This window comes from Nilaparvata lugens, chromosome 5 (genome assembly GCF_014356525.2).
Source record: "Nilaparvata lugens isolate BPH chromosome 5, ASM1435652v1, whole genome shotgun sequence".
NCBI lineage: Eukaryota > Metazoa > Arthropoda > Insecta > Hemiptera > Delphacidae > Nilaparvata > Nilaparvata lugens.
The window spans coordinates 43,555,062-43,580,532 of NC_052508.1; the positions used below are offsets into that span (position 1 = coordinate 43,555,062).

The 25,471-nt window shown below is 34.2% G+C and overlaps 1 protein-coding gene across 1 annotated transcript in view; it reads left to right on the forward strand.

The window, feature by feature from the left end:
* The window catches only part of LOC111048917 (protein expanded), a 103,066-nt gene continuing 77,595 nt past the window's right edge, over positions 1-25,471 (forward strand). The window contains exon 1 of the mRNA XM_039429501.1: positions 1-544. The gene's annotated coding sequence lies outside the window, so the exon portion shown is untranslated. The remainder of the gene's footprint in view (positions 545-25,471) is intronic.

Here is a 25,471-nt window from a genome sequence, read left to right on the forward strand (position 1 = left end):
GCTGCCTTGCTGCAGGTATCAGACAGAGGAATGCGGTGAGTGGTTGGCTTGTCCCCCGCGCCGCAGCGCTGGCATCGCCGAACAGTAGCTGTTTCCCCCTCCACTCCACCCGATTCCTTGCCTCGCTCGAGTGTCAGTCGCTAGTCCAGCAGTCCAATGTCCAGTGTAGTAGGTGATTGCCGTGTGCCGCTCTCTGTGATTGCGCCTTTTTCAACAATTATTCATTGTTTTTCTGTCAAATCAGACAAATTGTCAACAGTCTACGACACAATTTAGCGAGTGTATTGTCTGTGGTGTCGTGTGGTGGCAACAACGCGCCGAGTTCATGATAAAAGTGTGCCGTGTCTTGTGAAGTGAAATTGAGCTGTGGAATGCGGTGGGTGTTGTTGGTCTGTCTGTCTGTGTGTGTGAAATTGTTGTGAATTAATATTACTTGTCTACGCACATACTTACTGTTTGTTCGGTTGTGTTTGTGGATACTTATATCATGCTCATTCACGTGGAATTCCAGCTACAAACTGCTGTACAGGATAGCACATGAAAGGTAACTGGCACTTTCTTTTCTCCAGTATGTTCTGCAGTTCAAATCACAAGTCGCGCTTTAAGCTTAAGTCATTCATCGAATGATATCTTCCAAGATCCAGTCGTTGCGTCAAGTCGTCGATAGCAGAGTGGTGGGAAGGGGGGAGCATGTTTTCTTGAATGCCACAGTACCCAAGTCGGCCGGCGCTTGTATGGGGTAACCAAGCTGTTAACTAAAACTAAACTCAGTTAACAGCTTCCTTATCTCTTGAAATCAATGGTTAGAAACTCAGTTAGGTTTGGTAATTCTCTCAGTTAATGGTTAGAGATTGGAGACAGATCTTTCCCCTCCCCATGCGTAAGAGTAATGAGTTGAGGTCTAACTAAATGCCAGACAGAACGAGATAAAATTCTGGACGGATGCAGCGGTTGTAGGCTGCATTAAAGCTGCGCGCTCCAGACCAGTAGGTGAAGCCGGCATGTCACTTCAGTTGAACTCCTCTTGTTTATCCTTTCGAGTAGGGAGCTAAGTTCACTCTTGCCAATAAAATATGGTATTCACTATGGGGCTTCGTCATCTTTGTGATTTGGATTAACTTAAAATCATCCTTGCATTTATTTGTTGAAGCATGGAAATACTGGTATTTTATATTGTAGGCTGAGGCCTACATTCTGGCTTACAGTGCATAAGGCTTACCATGGATGAAAACTGTAGAGGAGAAATAAAACAACAGCATTCTCATTAATGTGGTAGTTGGATTACGTAGCGTGCTTAGCAATCATTACACCTGTCATTGATTTTAGTTGATAGGTACGGTACCATTACTAAGGGTGGTATGGTACCGGTAACCAACTCGAAGGCTGTTTTTTACACTAAACGTGTTTATGGTCGTCTTATCATTACTATCTCGGTATTGTGGTTTTAGGAAATTACTTTTTTATAACTTTTAGATACCTCAAATGTTGAATTAGAAAATTGATTTTCCCTTATTTGTTATTATTTTCTCTAAATGTTTGAGTGGATAAAAGAGAGAGAGAGAGAGAGAGAGAATGATGAGTGATGTCTGTACTTTTCTTTATTGATGCAGTTCCTCCTGTTTGACTACAGAGAAAACGATCACTCTTGATGAATTAAAATTGAGCTCTTCCTTGCTGGTCAGTAGAATTTTTAAAAATATTGACTTATGATGTAAGTTTTGATGTTGTTTTAAATAGGTTATCAAATTTGTATCATGAACATCTGGACAATTATGAGAAAAGCTATGACAATGAAATATTGCATAATATCTAACAAGTAACAGGCTTTGTAGGTGGATTCTGAAAGAAGTATATTATTTCAAAACATCAAGCATCTATCTGAATTGAATAAAATCATGTGTCATGGGGACAATTACTGTAGCTGATAAGATTGAAGCTATACTGTCTTAATCCGAAAGTATGACATGGTAGTCATAAGGGTAATTTTCCACCTAGTCTAACATTCATGAAATAATGACCCTCAGTTCATAAGCATGAAAAGCGTCGGTTTTGAGAACAAGAGTAGGAATTTCCTATCTTCCTTTCAAAGTGAGAGGAAAGCATGTTTGAAATAAACTGAATCAATCACTGATAATAAATCTCTCACTAATACATTGTCTGATTTACGAAAAATTTGAGTATTCAAGATGGTGTCACTGTCAGTGATCAAAATTATATTTCTCATAATCTATGTCTATTGATTTATTGATCTGATAAAATTATGAAAAGAACTCATAATTCAGGGTTCAGGCCCATGATCAATTAATGCAATCAAATGAAATCGAAATCAAAACTATAATCTAAAACTACTCAAATTGTAACATTAAAGTTTTCAAGTGGATATTGACAAGTTGGTGTAGTTTAGTGGCAGTGGCGTAACCAGTCTGACTGCGCCCCAATGCATGCTAGTAATCCTTTGCGCCCCTATTCGTAGATTCATTCACACACACTCATACCCCCCCCCCACCACTCCACCAAAAATAAAAACCTCTCATACGAAACTAATGTGACTACTGTGGAGAGGGAAAATTTTGAAAGACAATTTTTGAACTTGCAGTTCTGTTTAGGGTCAAATAAATATAATTAGTTTAATCATTATTATCGAATATAAGAGTTCATGGTATGGTATTGCTAGTAAAACCAGATATGAACTAAATCTATTCTTTCTCTATGGTATAATGAATACAACTGCGTGGCCAAATTTTCGATAAACTACTAAGAGTTTTGCTACATTTTTTGTGATAATTTTCTAGAATATCAGTTTTTCACGCCCCCCTGGCCTGCGCCCCCTGAAGGACTGCGCCCCAATGCACCACATTGGTTGCATTGGCGTTATTTACGCCACTGCTTAGTGGTCAATTACAAGATTGTTGCAGCTTCTGTTTGTTATTGATGCATCGCCGACGAGTTCGATTCGCATTACCTATTTCATTCATCTTATTTTATTCATCCCACACCCAATTCGTAGATTTATTTGCGCATCATCAGCAAAAAATATATATCCTCTCATTTTCTAATAGGCCTACTTATTGATGTGTGGAAAGTGCAAAATAATAAGATAAAAGTGATTTCAAATTCAAGACGAATCTCAAATTTCAAAATAGATTAGAGAACTTATGGATAATAGATTGATTAGTTGCGATCAAAAATTAGTGGTTCAAAAGTTCAAATTATTTTTACAATAATGGTCTCATCGTCTCAAGCATCGACATTCCAATCTATCTATCTACTATTTTCATATAAGATGAAATTCGATCGTCGAAATGATTATGGTAGAATATTTTGTCAAATCACTTATATCCTAACACTCTTAAGACAAACATTTTGCAGAGTAAACATCACAATATTTTTTCAAACCCAACATCATTTCAAAACAACACTGTCACTGAAATACAATTTACCCAAGATGGTCCACAATCATTTCAATTGTACAGTGTCTCTGAAGTAAAAATAATATGTGGAACCGTTGTGCTGAGACTATCTGTTGGTTGGATTGCGTCCAGCTAAAAGCACACGTGACTGAGTACTCTGTACTGCCATTGACTGCTTGTAGCATGGCCGGCCGGCCGGCTGAAGCTGCTACACTCTCAACACTCAACACTCAACACCTCGACGTCTCTCCAGTAAAACGCTGCAAAAGATAACCGGAGCAGCTCCACTCACTCGGCCTACATTGGTCAGCATTGGTTCAATGGAAAGCTGTCATGTTTGCAATGCTGACAGTTTAAGTGAATCTTACAATAGCAGCTTTTAGTGGCCACCCATTACTATACGGTCATGGAATCTTGGCTAATATACGTACTACTATAGTACTTGCTTTCAGTTACTTACTTACTTACTTACTTACCAGTTTCACCCCATCATTCTAATCTCTCTTCTCCTGTCCACCACCGCCTCCTCTTTGGCATACGACAGGTCAGTCTCAGTTCATATTCTATATGTTGTTTACAGAGAAAAGGACACTGAACTCAAGATACTCACAAACGGAACCGATCTCTCTCTCTACCTTTTGGTAGAGAGTTAGTGGGAAGGATATTTTTAATATTCTTTCCGAAGAATGGACATTGATATGTCCAAAGCTCCGCCAATTTATGTAGATGCATAACAATATAATATCTATAGTTATTATATTACAAATTACTTTTTCATATCATATACAGTTCAATAATTATTTTCTTAGTCTATATTATGTAAATTCATCTATAATTTTGCTGTATTGTAAGCTATTGTATATAAGTGTATAAGCCAGTATATTGTAATCTACATAAATAAAGTACTCAATCAATCAATCAATCTCTCTAATCTAATCTCACTCTCTCTCTCTCTCCAAGAAAATACATTATGTTAATGCATTAAAATTTCCCCGTCTCTTTGTAATCAGTCCAATTCTATCATCCCCTTCAAATTTCGTATACTCTAACGTTGAATAATTCTTCAACTTATATTTGGAAAAATTCGTAGAATAATAAATATTCTCTCTTCTGTGTAGGCATAGTAGTGGAGATGATATTGTGTTATCCATAATATCAGTCTGACATAATCCTTAGTTTTTTTAATACTTTGCTATATTCATAATTATTTTCCACAACAATCAGATATAGGTCTATTCCACAAAAAAATATATAAATGATACATATCCCTCAATTAGAGAAGTACTAAACTCTTCATTTCAATTCTACTCAGCAATGTGGAAGAGGATAGAATGGCTTTTTTGTGAGTGAGTACAAGATAAAGATGTCATAGATGAGTAGAGTCGTAGATGTGGAATGGGAGGAATGATGAACCTTTGACATGAGAGATGAACGTTTGAAGTTATCCTAACAAATCCTCAAACCTAGGATAAGATGAATCAGTGAAAGTCTATCACATTTTCACTCTCGAAAAGGTCTTGAAGTTTTATTCTGATTTTACCGGATGAGATGTGTTGCTTCTTTCTAAGGTGAAGTATTTTGAAGGGTTGAGGTGCTGGGTTTTACATTGTTATTCATAAAACTTGCTAACAAGAGGAGCTTCACCTTTGGCATTTGCATGGCATTCAACGTCTCTCTCCTTTGTATGAATTTGTCTTCAGTAATTATCTGCAGTGACGGTGAATAAATGCTTTCGGAAGACTGTCAATTACTACAGAGTTACTTAACCGCAGCATTTAACATTCTTTCCAGGCCGTAAACCAGTTTCTTCACCCTCTAATATTTTTACTGCTTGACTTTTTACTTTGTCTCTCTTGGTAGCCAAGTTACGAGACTCTTCATTTTCACAATACTCGTTCGTCCTGTTTGGAATTCATTTGAGTAAGTTAGTTACTAACTAACTTAGTTACTCCATTACCTTACTGTTGTTTACTTGATATCACTGGCGACGGTGTGGAAGCTAGAATCTCACGGTCGGCACGACGGCATTATTCATATCCATTGCTACATTGGATCGTTGTCTTCGTTGTTTTGTTCGGAAGCAATTATTCCAATGCGGAGAAATGTAACCTTGTCCACGTTGGGATATTTGTTCAGAATTTCCATCGTTTCTCCAATTTACCTGCATCTACACAATGAATTGCAAACATTGCAATGTTGCAGGCTATATCTGTCCTCTGTGGTTGACCAAGTGTGGTGGCTGTGCATGTCAACAATATTCGCTTCCAACAAAGCTTTTGTTTTGAAATAAATCGATTATTTACTCTCTTAGTAATTGAGAATGGTTTTTATCGGATGATAATTTTTCGGACATACTTCTGTTGGTAGAAAAAATTAATTGTATGAAAAATTAATGGGAAAATGAAACTAGCCAAAGCACTGGAATTACTTGGAATAGTTTGTAATATATATATATCCGTGTCGTGTGTATCCTGTTTATATATATATATATATATATATATAATATATATATATATATATATATATATATATAAACAGTATATAAATACGTCATGTATATATTACAAACTTTGAAGTTTGTAATATGAATAAAAACAGGAGACATAAGACATAAATAGATTGAAAACACTTAAAAACTTACATTAGAAATGGGGGAAATTTTTCCCTTCCTCAACCGAGCAGACTTCAGAGATGAAAACTTCAGTCTGCTCGGTTGAGGAAGGGACCTCAGTCAATGTACCTAATATTACTTCAGGCCCCACAACTAATTAATGACGTCATAACATGTAGATTGATTCTTTTTAGATCATAGTAGTTTCTACTAGCTTATCAATGTAACTTTTGTTACTGTATCGATTTTTTTGGATGGAATAGCCTACTATCTAAATTTCAGATTAAAGACACTTGTATTTTATCAAATATAAATTTTAGGGCAGTTTGGACAGTATAGATTGCTACGAGTTTAAGTTAATCCAAAAGTTTAAACTTGAATCGGTTTTCTCAGTGCATTTACTAATCCAGTTTAAGTTAAACTAGTTTAGCGTTAAGTTGGTAATAGAATGTCCTGATTTTTACAGGAAATTTGTTATTTGTTTACAAACCATCAGTAATTTGAGGTATTTTATACCATTAAATACTATGAGTATTAATCTCATTAAAATACTATTTTAGTATTTTCTTGTTCTTGTTCAAAATCCACAGAGTTGTAAGCTGTACGGTTCTAAAAGTGAAAAGCGATCAAGAAATTCTTTTAAAAATTATGTTTAGTTGGCACCAGAAAATATATTTTAGAATGTAAGATAAAAAAGTTATTTTGTTACGCTTGAATCTACTATGGACTTCCTCGTTTATTAGAAATCTCTCGAAAGCAATATCTCATTTATGTGTTATTAAAAACATGTTTTCCAATCGAAGACCACTGTTAAAAAAAAAATTGTCTCATTTTCTATCAAGTGGTTTATTCAATCAAAATAATAAATTGGCAGTTGCTGTACTCAAGCAAAACCGTTAAAAAATTCTCTATCATCCCAGAAATATAAATGATTCGTTTTTTGCCCAATTTTTCTCAGTTCCAAAATTTCTTCGCAGTCATCTCTATCAATCGCATTAAAAACTTCTATCAATAATGATTCACTATAACCTAAATAATTATTATCGTCTACAGAAGCATTAAAACAACCGTCGAAAAATAATTTACTATTAGCTATTTCCCCATCAAATCTTTACAGATGTCAAGTTAATCCAAATTATTTGGTTTAAACCTCCTGCTTTGGAGGTTTGACTTTCCCAGAGTTTAAACTCAATACAGAGTTTAAACTGATACTGTGCAAACGGAATTTTAGTTTAAACCAAAAAAAATCCAGATTTGGTTTAAGCTTTAGCTTAAACTTACACTGTGCAAACGGCCCTTATTGAGATAAAAACACTTTATTCCACAAATGCAATAATTTATCCATACTTTCAGCTTGATGGACATAGGCCTAGGCTACTCGATTCAGTGATAGAGCTATTGATAAAATTCATCTCAACCAAAAATACTTAATAATAGCCTGTATCAGAATCGAAGGAGAGGTAAATCAAAGATAAACCAAATTTGATGTAACTCTTTTTTAGGAAAGAGGCTCCCACAAACTTGATCACAATAAATCTGTGGTACAAAGAAACCCATTAGGAGACTGTTTTTCAGTTAGGTAAAACCTTTAATATTATGATGTTATGGACAGTTCCAACACTTTGCATTTACTTTTTAATTTATCAGTTCAAAAGTTCTCTCACACACTTTATTTAAACTGTTCTTCCACACTCTAATTACACTGTTATTTCACACTTTAATTAAATTTTCCACTCACACTTTATTTACACTGTTCTTCTAAACTTCATGTAAACCGTTGTTTTGTAGAATTGAAGTTCTTTCTTCTTATCGCTCGTATCCATTCTCGTTTCAAAGTTTCATCTTTCGAAAAAGAAGATACCTTACCGTACGGATCAAAACTTTTGGATTCTTGTTATAATTCCTGCAACAAATGCAGTCTCATGAATAATTTTCCGATGGTTGACGTGATACTGATGGGGCGGAAGTTATTTATATCTTATATGTCTCCTTTTTTGTACAGAAGTATAATATCGGCTGATTTCCACTGATGAGGTACCTGCTGCTCTCTCAATACTCTATTGAATATATTCGTCATCAGGGTTATAATCACTGGAGTAAGAGTCTGAATCATTTCATTTGTGATTTTATCGTTACCAGCCATTTTGTTTTTCTTTAATGATTGTACACAATTCATTACTTCTTGATCTTGGAAAACTGTAATATCTGTATCTGTAATAGTATTTGAAATTACAAATGTTGTATTCTCAGAGCATTTGAATAATTTTTTGTAGAATAGTGTAGCTTTCTCAATTATTCCGTGTCTATTCCTATCTATTATTCCACGTTTATCTTTCAGTCCTGTGTTCCATTGAAGACCATGTGATAGATCCTTCTTCATTTGTTTTATTGAACCAGTTGATTCTAAGGCTTCTGAAATGATTCGGTCCTCATGAATTTTTAGGTCTTTTCTAATATGAAATCTCGTTATTCTACATAGAAGGTTGTATTCAATTTTTTCTTCTGAACTTATTGGATTCTTCCTCTTCAAAGCCTCTCTAATACATATTAAATCTTTCGTGTTCTGTGAAATTTTTGTTGGTTTGCTTGAAGCTGATTGTTTGAATGATCTTACAACAAGAAATTCCATCATATCGTAGGTCTCCTGCAATGTCAGGTGCGATTCATTTTTAATAATGTGTTGTACATTGGTCGCTAACTTTTGTGTCTCTCTTTCATCCAATTCCAGCGTTCTAATAACATTTCCATTCCAAACACGCCTCGGTCTCATTGAAGCCCATTCTTTAGACAATGTGTGTCTATGGTCTGTGAAGAATTTAATTTTTCCAGTTACCTCGAACTAATGAGGCTTATGAGGCCTCTGCATGTTGTTAGAATATAGTCGATTTCAGTTCTTGTATGCTGATTCGGTGAGATCCATGTCCACTTTTCCCAATTCTTTTCTTGAAAAATGTATCTATCACCTTCATGCCCTGTTGAAAACAGAAATCCACTAGCATTTGGGTTGCCTCGTTTCTCCTCCCGTATCCATATTTTCCCACAACATTCGCCTCGTTGTCTTCCTGTACACCAACCTGTGCATTAAAGTCGCCGAGTATTATTGTCGAATTTTTCCAATTATTGTTCTTATCTTGGGACAGAATAGTAGTAAGAGATTCATAAAACAGTTCTCGCTCGATTACATCCGATTCTGCTGTGGGAGAGTAGACTTGATAAATATTCAACGTTTTAGAGCTTCCCACTCTTAGCCTCAAGACTGCGATTCTTTCTGAGAAACCTCTAAGTTCGAGTATTTTTCCTTTTAAATGTTTCCTGATTAAAAATTCAACTCCTCTTTGACCCTCAGTCTCGCCGAAATGATAGAAAATGAAGTCGCTCTTTCTGAAAATGATTTTTTCAGAGTTTCTTCTTACTTCTGCTAAACCAAGAATGTCTATATTTGTGTCTGTCTAGTAATGCATCTTCCAATTCACAGACTCGATCTTCTGTACGAAGTGTTCTTACATTCAGTGTACCAATCATCAAACCTGGGGGGTTTCGGTCACACTTCCCCTCGGTGACCAGCCTTTCTGGGGAAAACACATTTTTATTTATATTTCTTTTGTTCTTCTTTCCATAATAGTTTCCGTTGGTTGGTAGCCTAGTTTCCGGTAAGTCCTATTCTCTATTTTCTGCAGATGTGTCAGTAGATCGCCCGATTACTTGTGAGTCCTTGTTCCTATTTTTGAAGTATCCATCCAAAGAGCCTTTTCCAAGATGAAAATTGCCTTGCTTACCATCTCGTTTCTTCGCTGGCTTGGTATTTTTCTCTTCTTTTTGCGGTGAAATACTCAATTCTCTCTTCTTCTTTGTTTTTCCATTCTCACTGCTTATAAATAACTTGTCATATTTCAATACGGCGTACTTTCCTTGTTTTCTTGCTTCAAACATATCTTCTTATAGCTCCTTCCTCTTCTGTAACATATCCCGAGGAAAATCTTCTGTAATGAACACCTCTTTACCTTTTAATGTTTATTTCTCAAAATTTCCATCTTCTTCCTCCACGTTGTTAATCCGATTACAATTGGTCTTTTGGTATTCCCTGTTTTCTTCCCCAAACGTCTGATAAAATCTAGCTCCCAATTCTCGATTTCCACTCCTATTTCGTGTCTTATAAGTCTGAAAAACCGATCTTCTAGATTTTCATTGGTTTTCTCCTCAACATCATGGATAATTAAGTTTTTCCTCTTATCTTTTTCTAGTTGCGATATCTTCTCTTCTTGCTCCTTCAATTTTTCTTCAAGACTACTTAAATGATTTTTCAACATTGCTCCGAACCTATATGTGAAGGTATTAAATCTTTCGTTCATTTCTTTCTTAAAGTCCTGACTCATCTCCGTTCTAAATGAGTTGAGCATATCTTTGAAGCTGTCTGCATCCATTCTGGACTTACTAGGTTAACGTGTGGTATAAAGCGGTATTTATTATTTTTCACACTAGGTGAGATAAAATGGTATAGAGTAGGTGACGTTTTAGTGTTGAATTGATTTGTGTGATAACACTCTGTCTTTCTGATATTGAATTTAACTCGTCCTGATGAGATAATGGAAAACCGTAGAGCTTAACAGATTTTAAAAGCAAGAGATAAGATAGACACAGTAATCTCAAATTCTTCTGTTGTCACTAAATGAGCAGACTTTGATACACAGTACAAATAATTCCGTATCCCTCCTCCACTATGTATCCCGAATTTCTGGGTTTCTTCGATTCAGATCCATAAGTTTTGGTAGAAGTTTAGTGCAATTTCCGTTTATCACGTTGTATCCACTGAGTTCTAAGTTCATCGACAGGTGCCGAATGACAGAAAACAGACAATTCTCTATGCTTTTTCTTAGGTTAGGAAATGATAAACTGCAGTAAAGAAATTGTGATAGATCTTCCCTCTCAATTCACTATCATAGAACACAACTATGTAATGTACACTTTCACTCTAATACAAAACAGAGACGAATACTCATCAGTATTTTCCAAATATCTATAACTTTTACGAGACTATTTTTTGAAAACAATCACTAGTAGTACCAGTACTACCAACCGAGTATGAATAAGTATAACCAAATATTATGAATATTTTGAGTTAACAAAAAATATGATTCTTCGTATCTATCATGTTTATTAACTTATTCATGAAAAGCTGCATACATTTTTAACAAGAAGTTTAGATAATTTTTATAAAATGAATATTCGCTTTTATTGGTGGGGAGTTCCTGACGGAAGTTCCACCTTGCTTATATATCATTTAAGCCGTCAATGGGCCTTACGACTTTCATACTTCAGCCGGGACCGACAGTTTAACGTGCCTTTATGATAATTTTAATTGTAGGATACAAATCAATTCTAACATAAACAAAGTTGAAGAATGGTCCTAGTCTTGTTAAAAAGTGGTCAAACATGTCCAGTTTGTTGATGGTTATAATTCCTATTTTATTCTTTTTTGTTTGCTTTGAAGTTGTAATATTAGTATTCATTATTCATACAGCTAATTACATTAACTATTTCAGTGGTAGTACTAGATTAACAAAAAAAATATATATATACCTACTCAATGAAGATATAATTAATATTCTTACCAATATAATGCATGTTCAAATACATGGGGAAGGACAGGACAATTGAGGTATTCTCTTCTGTATATTTATATTGACAGAGTAAGATGTGGATGCTGTTATCAATTACCTGCATTATTTATGAATAAATGGAAAACTTCCATCTGATTCATCCAACTATCATACAGTTTGACCCGAGTTTTCTCTAAAATAATATTATTTAAATTTTGCATTTTAACTTGAATATTCAGTTTTGTGTGCCAGTGAATATTATAAATTTGATGTAAACCCCAAATTAAAATCTCATAAGAAATAATCCACTCGACAGACTCATCAGATATGAGGTTCTTGTAACTTCTACTATCTAATACACTTGGAATGGACTGCTGCAGTAGTTATGACTGCAATTTCTAAATGAGCAATTATTGTTTCCGGTATTTGTCATTCGCATACCAAAGCTGAGTCAGTAATTTCTTCGCTTTTAAAGTTATGGTATTCCAGATAAACCATTATGTAAGTAGACAGGAAGAACGGACGTGCCAAATATTTTAAGACATTAACTCAATAGCATCTATTATGAAATATGTGCTATGAGGTGTCAGTCTGTCACGTCACTTTTGTCAATTGTATTTGATGTACTTTCTCTTTTAGCGTACAACGCCTTTTTTATCACGTATCAGCTCACCTGACTTGACTATTTAAAATATGTCGATGTCTGCAATGTAAGTTTGTAAGTTTCAAGAACATCGTTTAATTTTCTTTCATTTGAAAGAAAATTTCTCATTTGTATTTCATGATATTTCTGTAAGCTCGTCATTGTTTATCATAATTTAGTGTAGTTTTCATAATTTTATCATCTGCTTTATTTTTCCTCATTTTTTTCGATTTCATATGACCTCAATTGAATTAATTTCTTGACCATTGGTAGAATAGATTTTATTAAATCCTAAAAAATCTTGAAAAGACATGTTCACAATGCTATACTATACTTAACATCCTGCATATTCGTGAGATTTCATAATATGGAAGAGTAATATTTTCTAATCTCTACAATCAATCTTGCTCCGTTCAACCAATACACTTCTACAACCAAGGTAGCTCGTGTCTAGGGCACTAAGAGGCGGTGGCGCCAATAGACCAGAATACGAAAAAAGCGGAAAATTTCATAATTCAAAATCAAGGATTACTTCTATTTCTTGATTATCCTTCTCACGAAAGGTCTCTCCCATTCAACCCTTGAAGTGTTCATTGACTCCTTCAATCCTACTCAGGAATCAGGTCCTTGTCAAGGTGTCATTTGAAGTATAAGAAGATTAAATTCAGCGATAGGTTTGTCTATTCATTGTATCCCCACTCTGAATATAATCCTATTCTTCGTTTTTTAGCCCAAGTCATCATAGAATAAAACAATCTTATAAGTTATCTCTGCCCAAGTTCTGCTTCCACTATTGATGTGAACTATGATATTCATAAATGACCACAAATAATATCCTCGATAAGAATATTTTAATGTACTCGTTGGAAGTTCAATACATACGAAGAGATATCGCACTTCTTAGTTTGTCAGACTTTTGGTACTAAATGCAAAATGGTATTATTCTGAGATATATTTTTTGTTTATCATACTCATTGATCAGGTACTTGACATTTCAACTCCATTCAATCTTAATGTCGTTCTTTAACCAATGATCCATTAAACTTCAGATTTAGCTGTGAAACTTACAACTTTTTCATGATGATCTCAATCCACAATCTCTTTCTTATGTTTGTTGAATTTCACTTCATAACAATTTCTACTTTATTAATTGCAGCTCGGAGTTGCAGCCATACCAATTTCGCAAGTTACACTGTCAGGATAGGCTCACTCTTCTTTTTCATACAATAGCCTTCTCCTTAATCTTGTCCCCCATGATAATTGATAAGCCTTAATAGTTAATTCTCACCTCTCATGTCCTTACTCCCGTCCCTATACCGTCCATGCTATCCTCCACTATGGTGCTCCTATGTAATTCATGATTACTAATCCAGATTACTGACGATGTTCCCTTTTTATAAAATCGAAATAATGTTAATGAGAATGGTAAAATTTAACATATTTTATATTTCAAACTTTGTCTGATATAAAGCTCTCTTATGAAGTAGTGATATCAATATTGTCTTCTCATAGTTCAAAAAATGTCTCTTATCTCCATTAAATTGAAATAATCGATTTTTCTTAATTAGGTATGGAGTAATTCAATAAATTTGGCCATTTCCATTGGCTTAAACTTCTATAGAATCACGCTGAAGTATCACTCAACATGCATCACTCAAGGGTTGCAGGCTTGCTGTTCTTTCAGGGAACTATAAGAGCACTATAGGAACATAGAACCATTATCATAGTTCCATTATTATAGAACACTTCTTATAGGGAACTACTGTATAAGAGCACTATAGAACTTTTATTATAGGGAACTATAAGAACACTATAGAACACTTATTATAGGGAACTATAAGAACACTATAGAACACTATGAGGAACTATAAGAACAGCATTGAACATTTGAGATTGATTCAATATTCAGAATGATTTTTTAATATAATATATAATAATGGATATTAATGAGAGGACTTGATTAGTTTGGAGAGCGGCTGTCCTCGTGTAAAGGAAGGCGGTTGTGCTCTGCTGTGGAGGAGCAGGAAGGATTTGGCACATGAAGCAGGCAGGGATCGACTCAATGAAGTTCTGTGCGCTTTCAGACTGATTTCATGGCTGGATTCTTCAGCACCTCCTGCGCTCTCTTTTTTTTATCGTTTTCTCTTTCTGTTCGGCCATGCCAGGGCGGGGCCATACCAGATACCAAACTGCTACCAGCGAAAAATATTTCTTTCATAACCCCTTCCATCCACCGCACCGCACCTACCCATCAATTCCAACTTGCAATTGGAATTTGATTCTCTGCCGTCGCATCATTGTCACTCTCTCTCTCTCACTCCCCTGTCTGCTCTCTCTCTCTCTGTTATTGGAAACGTGGATGTTGTTGCCTTGTCTGGTATTTGCATTGGCATCCTCGGTAATACAGTAGAGTCTCCGGTCTAACAGCGATACTATGCAAGTTACGTAATTCTTGGACGTATCATGAAGCTAGCTTGTAAAAGCTGTTTTGTTTCTTTGCTGAACATTTTCATCCTTAACTACACATCCGTAGTAGGGACACTCCCTATCTCCATAAATAAATAGTTCGGGTACAGATAGTGAGTTTTACCAAAGACAATATGAAGCTATAGTGAAATAGAGCTATCTGCTTTGTCTAATGACAGACAAGGATATCAATGTGATCAGTGAATCAATGTGCACCAGTCATCAGGTGCTGACTTCATAACTTGAATCTCACTACAGATCTGTTCTTTTCTGGTTTCTCCAAGTCTCCTTCTACAATCATTGATATAAATAGTTACGAGTCACAAGCTGGTATGAAGCGTGTTTCACCTTTGTAATTAGGTTTTATGTTCTAATGTGGTAAATAAAAAATTATGATTCTATTGCCGTCAGAACCCTGTGACCAGATTCACAAACTTTTTGCACCTAGAAATTGATAATTATTCTGAGTTCACGGGTAAGGCTGACAATTCTTGAGTAGACTACCCAACAAATTTCAAGAGAAATATACGTATGATCAGTGTGCTTGGAGCTGTAAAGTATATTAATACTATCATATATCATTTTTCATATATCATATATCAATTCTATTGATATTAGATTTCTTGGAAATTACCGAATTGTAATTGACAAATTACTATCGTTCGCCTTCTTAGACATTTCTAATCTTCCATTATTTGTTTCTTTGATCAGTCGTATAACACATCAATCCCCATGAATAACGAACCCCAAAAAATAATATTGATATCACACAGATGGGAAAATTTATTTCTACGATCAATAATGTACATTATAAACAGATTTTCCAGGTAGCCTATTGTCGGAAAATATAGAAATAATCTATTTGATTCGATGAGATTGAGATGTGAGAGGGAGAGGACAGATCTATCTAGAGAAGGATGTACATATTTTGACAAATTATGACAAAGGTTCAGAGTATTCAATTATTGTTCAGTTGATATTTTAATCCAATCACCGTGTCTGGCCATTTTGATAATGTCAATGCTCCTTATTAGATAATTCAGTTGCAACTAGACGCATTTTTAGCTGCCAATTATGGTAAAAAGGAGCTTAGCAATTGGTGGCTGAACCTTGAGCCTTGAATATTGACCGGCCAATACAATTCTAATGAGCTGACAATTAATGACTTTAATCACACTCTTTGATTAGACGCGACAATATTTTAGAAACATTAATGTTTCACTGCTAATAGTTGTGAAACGATGTTTCTGTGTAGTTTGGTCATTGCTACCTTATTTATCAGTAGTTGGGCATTTAAGGAGCTTCGGTTCAATTAAAGGGATTGCTTTGCCAAAACCGGAAACTTATCGAAAATATGATGCAAATTTCAAAGCAATTTCAATTAAGTATTAAGTCAGCATATTAATCGATTGATGAATCAATACTCTTCAGTGTCAGTTGTGAATTAGTCTAGAATTTAAATGAAAAATAAAAAAAAACATTTTTTATTACTGTATCACTAATCCAATGAAAAAAAAAACTATTGGCTGATAGGATAGGAACCTGATTGGTCAATAATAAAACTTGTGATCCATCTATCGGTCGCTTCCCTTGTAGGGAATGATTTGCGAGTATCAAACTCACCCGTTTTACAAGTTTATTTCAATAATAATCGATCAAATAATTTAATTAAGTATTTTAAGCATTTGAATTCTTTTGAGAAAAAATGTTTAAAACTACAGTACAAATTTTAGCACTGGAGGATATTGGCACTGTGGGGTGTAATATTCTCAAATCACAACAGTGTTAAATAATTGAAGGTTGCAATATTATATTATGACAGTGCACAATATCATGTGACACCATGTTTATGAATGATATTGGATATATAACGGGTTTCTGTTGACCTATTATAGCAACAAGGTGAATAGGCTTCCTCTGGCGACTTTTTCCTCAAGTAGTAGTATATAAGTGGCCTTGACATTTTCAAGAATCAATAGTTCTATTTTGGTTCAAGTATTTACAGTTCACAGTGAACAGTACGCGTAGTTTATTTATGTTGTTGTTGATTTCATTAAGTGATACAGGTATATTTCAAGAAATTGTCTTTCGAGAAATAATAGCTTTCACTGAGCCTCTTTCTTGACATGGATTAGGCTACTCATTTATCAAAACAATTTCTGTTTCTCTATTGATTGTATAAATGTACAATTTTAAAGAATTTCATTGATTTTTTGATTTCAATAAATAGAAAAATCCAGAATTTTTACTAAATTCTATTCAATTTTTTTTGTAATAAAGAAATTTGACTATTAAATTATTGATTCATCAAATTTGAAGTTTTGTAGAGTAGAAAGTAATTTGGATGATTTATTGTTCTCTTCTGACAAATAACTTATTGGTTCCTCATTTTTTTCATGAAATCAAGTACTTACTTGTTTATTTGGTTAGCTGGCTTGGTTTAAGTAATATTTTAAGATGATGCTTATTTCTCCCACGAAATTTCTAAATAAATTATTGAAAGATAATAAGGTCTTCACTTGCATTCTATATTTCACTTGAATTGGATGAATGATCCACTTCTCTAAACATAAATATGTATCTTCTTTTTCTTCTATATAAGAGAGAGTAGGGAGGGTTGTGTTTGTTCGTGTGTTCGTTTGTTCGCATCAAAACATGTCAACTTGTGGATTGCATACCGAAAAAACAGGAATGATTTAGATCTCCAAATTTTGCACAAAGATTCTAAAAATATCAATCTCGTGCACCTGGAAGCCCAAATTTCAATTTTCCTTTTCCTTTTTTCAGAATTAATGTTCAAACTTCATTAATGGTACATACGATTTCATAAAAAATCATCAAATCATATGATCGAAATTAAAAAAGGAACATATCTGTTCTATTATTGCTTTCTACCTGATACCACTTAACCTCAATAATATTTTTTTGATAATTGATAATATTTTTAATAATAATTATGAAATTTTTATTTTAAATATAATAATAGTATTGTTTTGATAATTAATAAATATTTTCATTTTCACAAACTCTGTATAATAATATCAGGACCTCCTAAATACTAAATGGTATTTAGGAGGTCCTGATAATATGATGAATGTGAAACAGCTGCATCAAAGAAATTATCTCAAAAATATCTGTTTAGAAAAAACATATTTATGGCCAGTTGCTGCACGTAGGCCTGTTAAATATGGACGTTAACGCCGATTAAAAAATCAGCGTTAGTTTTACGGATTCATTTCTGTTCCACAAAGATCGGTTAGTTTTTAATCCCAATTAAGTTTTCCGATAAACTAACCAAGATTTTAACGGTTTCACAATCCGGCAACACTGTAGTTCAACCGACAGATGTTATTATTCTGAACCTTGGACCAGTTATAGAATTATCATTCTATATTTTATATTATTATTATTCTATAACTTATTCTATTATTTTATATTTCATATTACTATTCTATAATTAGTACAAGTTCTGAACAAATGGCACATCAGTGAGGTTATGTTATTGAAGCGGTGACTATTCATTACGCATACACCATAAAAATGTTCTGTCTGTCACCAGTGTCGTGCTATCTGCAGACGAACCAGATCGAAAACTAACGTCAAAAATAAGAATCTAATTTTGAATGCCAATATCAGCTAAATGCTCTTCTCTATTTTATTAACGGATGAAATTCATTCATATACAGTATTTAGCTTATACTTTGAATTCTGTAGTTTTTTTTTTACCAAAACTAATTGGAAGACCAGTAGGTACATAATCGGCGTTAGTTGGGTTAACATTTTTTGGTTAAAATTTTTTACACCGGTTAGTTTAATCTGCGTTATCGCTTGAAATTTCTGTTTTGTGCAACCAAAATGCATCGGTTAGCGCTAATCTCGATTAAAGTATAGCATTTTATCGTGATTAAACGTTAACCGACGTACGTGCAACTGAGGGATAGTTTTGAAACTTCGTTTTCCTGATGCAATGTATAGGCTGCCTACACGTGGCATGGATTATTAATTTTTCAGCTAGAACAGTTTTTTGAGACAAAGTGCTAAATAAACGTCTACAGTTTCATCAATGCTGTATCGGAAATATGAAAACACATGCAGTTAATATGTCTTTGTATAAAGGTGCTGATAATTTACATAAAGAAATTATTCTCTTCCATTTTTATTCAATTTTTAAATTTCAAAATTATTCGAGCCCTGATAGAATGACTGACTCACTGTACAGTCAGTCGAAAATTTTTATATTGGAATGAGGGGTATTTTGGCAAGCTGAGCAAAAAAGTAAGGTCCTATGCACCCTTTCGTTATATCTTCAAATGAAAAATTAGTTTCGTGGGTTGTCAAAACTCCCTCTGAAAGGGAAACTATTCAACTTATTCTATCTTTTAGTAAAATAACAATGATCATCCATCCATCTATCCTCTTCCATACTATAATAAAGGAAAGAACTGGATTTTACACGTATATACGTGTAAAGTATAGGAAAATTATGTTTGACGCATCATCACTTCTGAAATACTGGACTGATTAACTTGAAATTTTGCATATAGATTCTTGCTTAATCGAGGATGGTTATAGACCTATTTTCAATTCTTCAAGATTTGATTACATCAAGTTTTCAGTTTCTCAAGTTTTCAATTATTTGTCAAGCTTCCAGTTGTTGTAAGGAAGCAGCAGAACATTTCTCTTGAAAGGGAAATTGGAAGATAGGTATGATTGGGTAATCATACCATTATCATATCATATCATTATCAATTATGATAAAAACAGGTTTTCCGTCGCAAATTTTTTTCCGCCATTTTGAATTCAACTTCTTTTTTTTAATTGAAAGGTGGGCATTTGATACATGATTCCGATTTCCAGAGAAAATGTATGGTGAAAAACGCACATCGATATCTCAAACCTTTCAAAATTTATTCTCTTTCATTTCCTTTATTATAGTATAGAACTGGCTTGAACACGTATACACGTGTAAAGGATAGGAAAATTATGTTTGACGCATCATCACATCTGAACTACTGGACTGATTTACTTGAAATGTTGCATATAAATTCTTAATCAACCGAGGATTCTTATAGGCCTATTTTCAATTTTTCTAGATTTCATTACGTCAAGTTTCCAGTTTGTGAAGTTTTTAAAATAGACCCTTGCGAAGCACGGGCTACCTGCTAGTAGCTTGATAAAAAGGGAGGGGAGATGGTGCTGAACAGTACTGAAAACAGAAAACATACATAATGTAATTAACTATTCATATAATCATGTTACTTCACCTATATAATTCCTTTCGCCTTATATTTGTTGATTCACTTAACTTGCTTTTCAGGGAATTTCTACTTCTGCAGACTTCGGCCAAATTTTATAGATACTTTTATCTAAAGTAGTAGTCATCTCTCATCATCATCCCTCTCACTCATTACCCACGCTTATGGGCATCACCCTAAAAAAAATAATAATGAAAGTCCAAAATCCGAAACAATTGAGAACTGGTTAACCCAGCGACCAACATCATACCTAATCGCTCATTATATGAGTGACTAGCAAGCCAACAGTGTATTGGGCGTCCTTTTGGAGTTATGGTAATTCCGTTGGAAGGGTGACTGTTCTGACAACAGGCTAAAAACCTTTTACTGGTGATATATTCTGAATTTTTCGATTTGTTTACTATCAAACTATTAAAACAACCAAGTTTTCTCAGGAAACAAAAATTTCCGAAAATATCAATGAAAGTTATTTCATTTTTAAAAAATGACCAAATATAACTCAACAAAAATTTATTTTTGCTCATTATTTGTAAATGGAATTACTTTCTCAAAAAAATTATTTCCATGAAATTATCGTTTTATTCTATCAACAATACGGTGGCATGAAAAATGTATCCTTAAAATTCCATGGATTCATCTCATGAAATCAAATCATGAGAAAACTTCTCATTCAAATCATGAGAAAACTTTTTTGAGAAAAATTTTGATAGCTTGATAGTATACAAATCGAAAAAAATGAAAAATATCAACAGTAAAAAGTTTTTTCCTTTTTTTATTTCAACTGGAACTTAAGAATAATTCAAAATCACCTCTTGATAACTTGGTTCACACCCAAAACCTAAAGCAGTATGTGCATTCATCTGTGATCATTATAACCCAGACACAGCTCTCATGTTGACAACATCCTCAATTAAAGTTGATTTTATTTATTATTCAGAATATAATATATTTTTATAAATCTTTATGATGGACTTTACTTACGAGATTTAAACTTTTTGAAATTAAATTTCCCTTTATATTAGGTTACCAGATGTCCTCAGCTGGCTGAAAGCATTCAAAGATGTACATTCTTTTCGTGGAAACCACGTATCTCCACACCAATTCCTGCTGTCAGAAAATTATCGGTTTTGGCTATTTTTGGAATGCGACTCGGCGATGATGAGGACGAAGAAAAAATGCGAGGAAAAGATTATGAAAAAGATGAAGGTAGAGATTAGAAGACGAAGAAGAGGTTTGGGGTTGGGGTCATCTGGAGCAAAGGCCCTTGCTGGAGGTCGAATGGTTGGTTGGTGGGAAGGGGGGGAGGTTTGGTACACTCAAAGTAGAATGGAGGAGGAGGAGGAGGAGAACAGTTGGCCAGAGGCAGACGTTGCGCGTAAAAAAGAATCGAAAAAGAACGAGAGGGTATCAGTATATAAGTTGTGTGCTGGAAGTTCTTGGACTGTTTGGAGTTTGTTGCCAGGATGATGAGTGGGAGGGGTGGAAAGGTAAGGCGAAGGCAACGAAGGACGACTGCATTCCTTCGTACTATTCCCCTCCCGCACCACATGCATTGCCACCCCTCTTTCTCGTCTGTCTGATTGATTCTCAAATTGGCTCAAATTCCACGAGCCCCCGCACGCACGCACTCATCCACCCGGACTCGCTCACCTTTTAAAGCAGTGTCAGACCCTTCCCCCACCCCCCGGGGTTATCTCCAATTTTGTTTGAGTTCGCGCCGTTGGCAACGGTTTCCCCTTCCCACCCAGTTGTAATTGGTATGGTTCCTCTGGAACGCGGCGAACCCCAGGCTCCCTTTGCATTGACATTCGGCCTGCAGAACAGCTCTAAACGTCTATTTCTAGTCAATAGATATATTGTGTGCTTCATTTGTCGTCTCGTGAATTATAATTAATTTGGGCCTCTGTAGCGACACCAGTTAGTATGTGCAGCTAGGCAAGACTCCTTGGGTGCAGCCTGTGAGCGATACCCTATATCAGAACTGTTGGCTGCATGGATGAGACTTGGGCAAAAAAAGTTTTCTTTGAATGAGAATTGAAAAGAATTTTTAATTTACCAATTACTTTCAAATGTTAAATTGAAGTATTATAATTTCCCATTATTAACGAATAATTGAATGGACTGGTTACACAGAAACGTCAAAGGTAGTGGATGATGTGTAAAGCAGATTTCTTTAGAAAAGTACTCAGGCTATTGCAATTGAGAGGCGGACATCGAATCATCTATACAAATATTTGTATTTCATTATTGAACAAATCTACTTATCCAAGAAATGTCCAATAAAACGATATCTAATCTTTAAATTTATAAAAACTCTAAAAACTGTAAACTCAAAACTAAAAACTCTAAAACTCGACTCTATCAATCGTTCTTGAACAAAAACCTATAAAACAACCAACCAATTTATATATACCTATGAAAACATTTCCTTCACTGATTTCCAATAGAATATCAATATATCTTGACAAAACCAAAGTACTCCCTTTATTTCTACAATGCATGCTTGCCCCTCTAGACCGGAAATTTATGATATTATTCATAAACAATTCAATAATAACAGTTTTTGTTTTCATTTTGTGAAATGGTAATCAATTGACTTCGATTTAGTTATAAAAACATATAAAAGAACTTCCGTAAATAGCAAGTATTTAAACGTGATATTAGATTGTATTTAAGCTTTTTATTGAAATGACGTCAGCGGAATGTTGTTGAATTGGCTCCTCATCATCATGCCGGCTCAGTGTTGCGTCATAGCTTTGATTTCTGCCGACTATGTCCAAGCAACATTCAAGGTAATGCGTCTCGTATGCACGTATCTCAAACTTGTACTTGTGCTTGTATGTTGGATAAAAAATTATGACTTATTCTTGGTCAGGTTATAAGTAATTCTTACTTATTATTGTTGACATTGTAGGTCTGTATTTCCTGATTTTTCTTGAAGTCAATTAAGTGAGAGGAGGTAGTAAGGAGGAAGATTGAATTTTTTTGTAAAATTGAATAAATTTTAAAAAATACTTTTTCTCTAGTAAAAATTAGCTATCCTTTTCCATTCATTATGATGAGCCACACTTTTATGTATATTATTTAACCTTGTTTAAAGTTGTTTTCGATTGTACATTGAGTCTGAGTGTATTATTTATATACTATATTCACTATATATACATTATATACGATATATTATATCCTATGTAATTTTATTCTGTGTGGATCCGTGAGAACCGTGAGAATGAGAATATAAACTCGCAGTGGTATTTATAGTGGATATTAAACTTAGGTTACCGGTTACCTTCTTTACTCAATGATCAAATGCACTCCCAAATCAAATTAGAGAGTCAAGCGGGCTTCACCCGTACATTGAGGCATTGTCTTTTAGAAAAAATCTGGTGTGGCGCACTCACACAACTTTCCTTGCCGTTATGAAAATTTATCACCTGACGCTAGTGTTCCCGCGCATCTCAAGTCTACTATTCAAAGATCTAAGCCAGCTGGTGTCAGGACTATAACGCTGGAGACACACCAGGTCTGCTATCTCTTCATAGTGAATGATTTAATAGAATCAACAGTTGCCAACAGTTTGCAATTGAAATAATAACATTTTCTCGAATTTCTTAGCTTATTTAACATTATAGGTGAAAATGTTTCAGAACATTAAATGTAGAGATTTTCATGCTCAATCTTTTCCATTTGGAATTTTTCGTTTAAATTGTATCTAAAGCCTGATAATTGCGAATCTATAATCAAACTTTACCTAAATGGGTCGGAGCTCCTGAAATTTTTACAGATATGGGACTTGTGGCAGTTGATAGAGCTTAACGATGACTATTTTAGGTATGAATTTGATCAAAATCGTTGGAGCCGTTTTCGAGAAAATTGCGAAAAACCCTGTTTTTGACAATATTTTCGCCATTTCAGCCGCATCTTGAATTACATTTGATTGAAATTGTTCGTGTCAGATCCTTATAGGGGAAGGACCTTGAGTTCCAAATTTCAAGTTATTCCGTGAATTGGGAGATGAGATATCGTGTACACAGACACACATACACAAACACACACACACACCACACACACACACACACACACACACAGACAGACATACAGACCAATACCTAGAAACCACTTTTTTGGGCTCAGGGGACCTCGAAACGTATAGAAATTTACAAATTTGGGTACCTTAATTTTTTTCGGAAAGCAATACTTTCCTTATCTATGGTAATGGGGCAAGGAAAGTAAAAATGGCTGACACTGTCCAACCCTTGAGCAGCATGACATTCAAATTAAACCTTCCTTAATCCCTATCCTAATCCTTTATAATCATTTTCCTCCACTCCCTAGTAAAAATGATGTTTTTTTCTTTTTTGCATTATCATTCATGTAAATTTAGCATAAAAAAATTACGTATACATTCTAGATTAGTTCTTATTCAAAATCTTCCTTTAATGGATCTTAGCATTTTTATTCAACATCCCCTTCCCATTCTTTTTTATAATAATTTTCCTTTCATAATCACCGTATATTATTTGCTATTCACATGAACAAATCTCTTTTGTATAATAATTTCCCTTTAATATTGAAATTATTTTAGGATTTACATGTACAAATCTCTTTTCTAATAATAACTTTCACTCCCTCAACATCTCACTCTCATCATATAGATTTTCTCATCATTAGGAACTTTTTCTTCATTTTTATCCTAATTATTATTATTATTATTATTATTATTTACTCTTTACTGTTAATTCATTAATTTAAGTCTGAATGATTTATTGCTTCTATGGTTTGGTTTTACATATTGATATTTTCAGTCTTAGTTTTTTACGCATTATATTTCGTTTAGAATTTTCAACTATCTTTATCTACGGTTAAGTGCTTAAGGGGGGAGGGTATCCTCGACACCCTCTCTGAAAATGGACTTCTAAAGGTCCAAACTTCACCGTTTCATGTGAAAACATAACATAACAGTAGTGCTTTAACTTTCATAATTTTTCTTGCTCAATATTATTGTAGAACTCTTTTAGTTCAATATCATTCACCATGTTAGAAAGTAAGTTGAATTTTGTTTGTTTAAGCGCATGAATAAAGGAATCTGAATCAAACTACTGTACTTCTTTCCCTATTTTCCCTTATCGCAGGTTTTCTTATCTCTACATGGTCTAAAATGAACCCAACCCAATTCAACTACAGTCACCGTATACAATGTATGTCTTCAGATATCTATCGCATCTCTTTTCACCCGATTATTGGCTCAATGAATTTGGCTTGATCAGTCCTTCTCATCCATTTGAGTAGTCTTGTATTGTATTGCATAGGTTTTCGAATAGTAGATTACATATTATGATCTCTCTTCATTTATTCATTGAAAATATTAATTTTTTATTTCATTTATACAATATTTCACATGGAATATATACAAATTACTTGAAAACCAGGTGTTATTGCTATTAGGTGGCCTCTCACTACAGAAGCAATGAGGCTTTTGTTGAATGAATGAG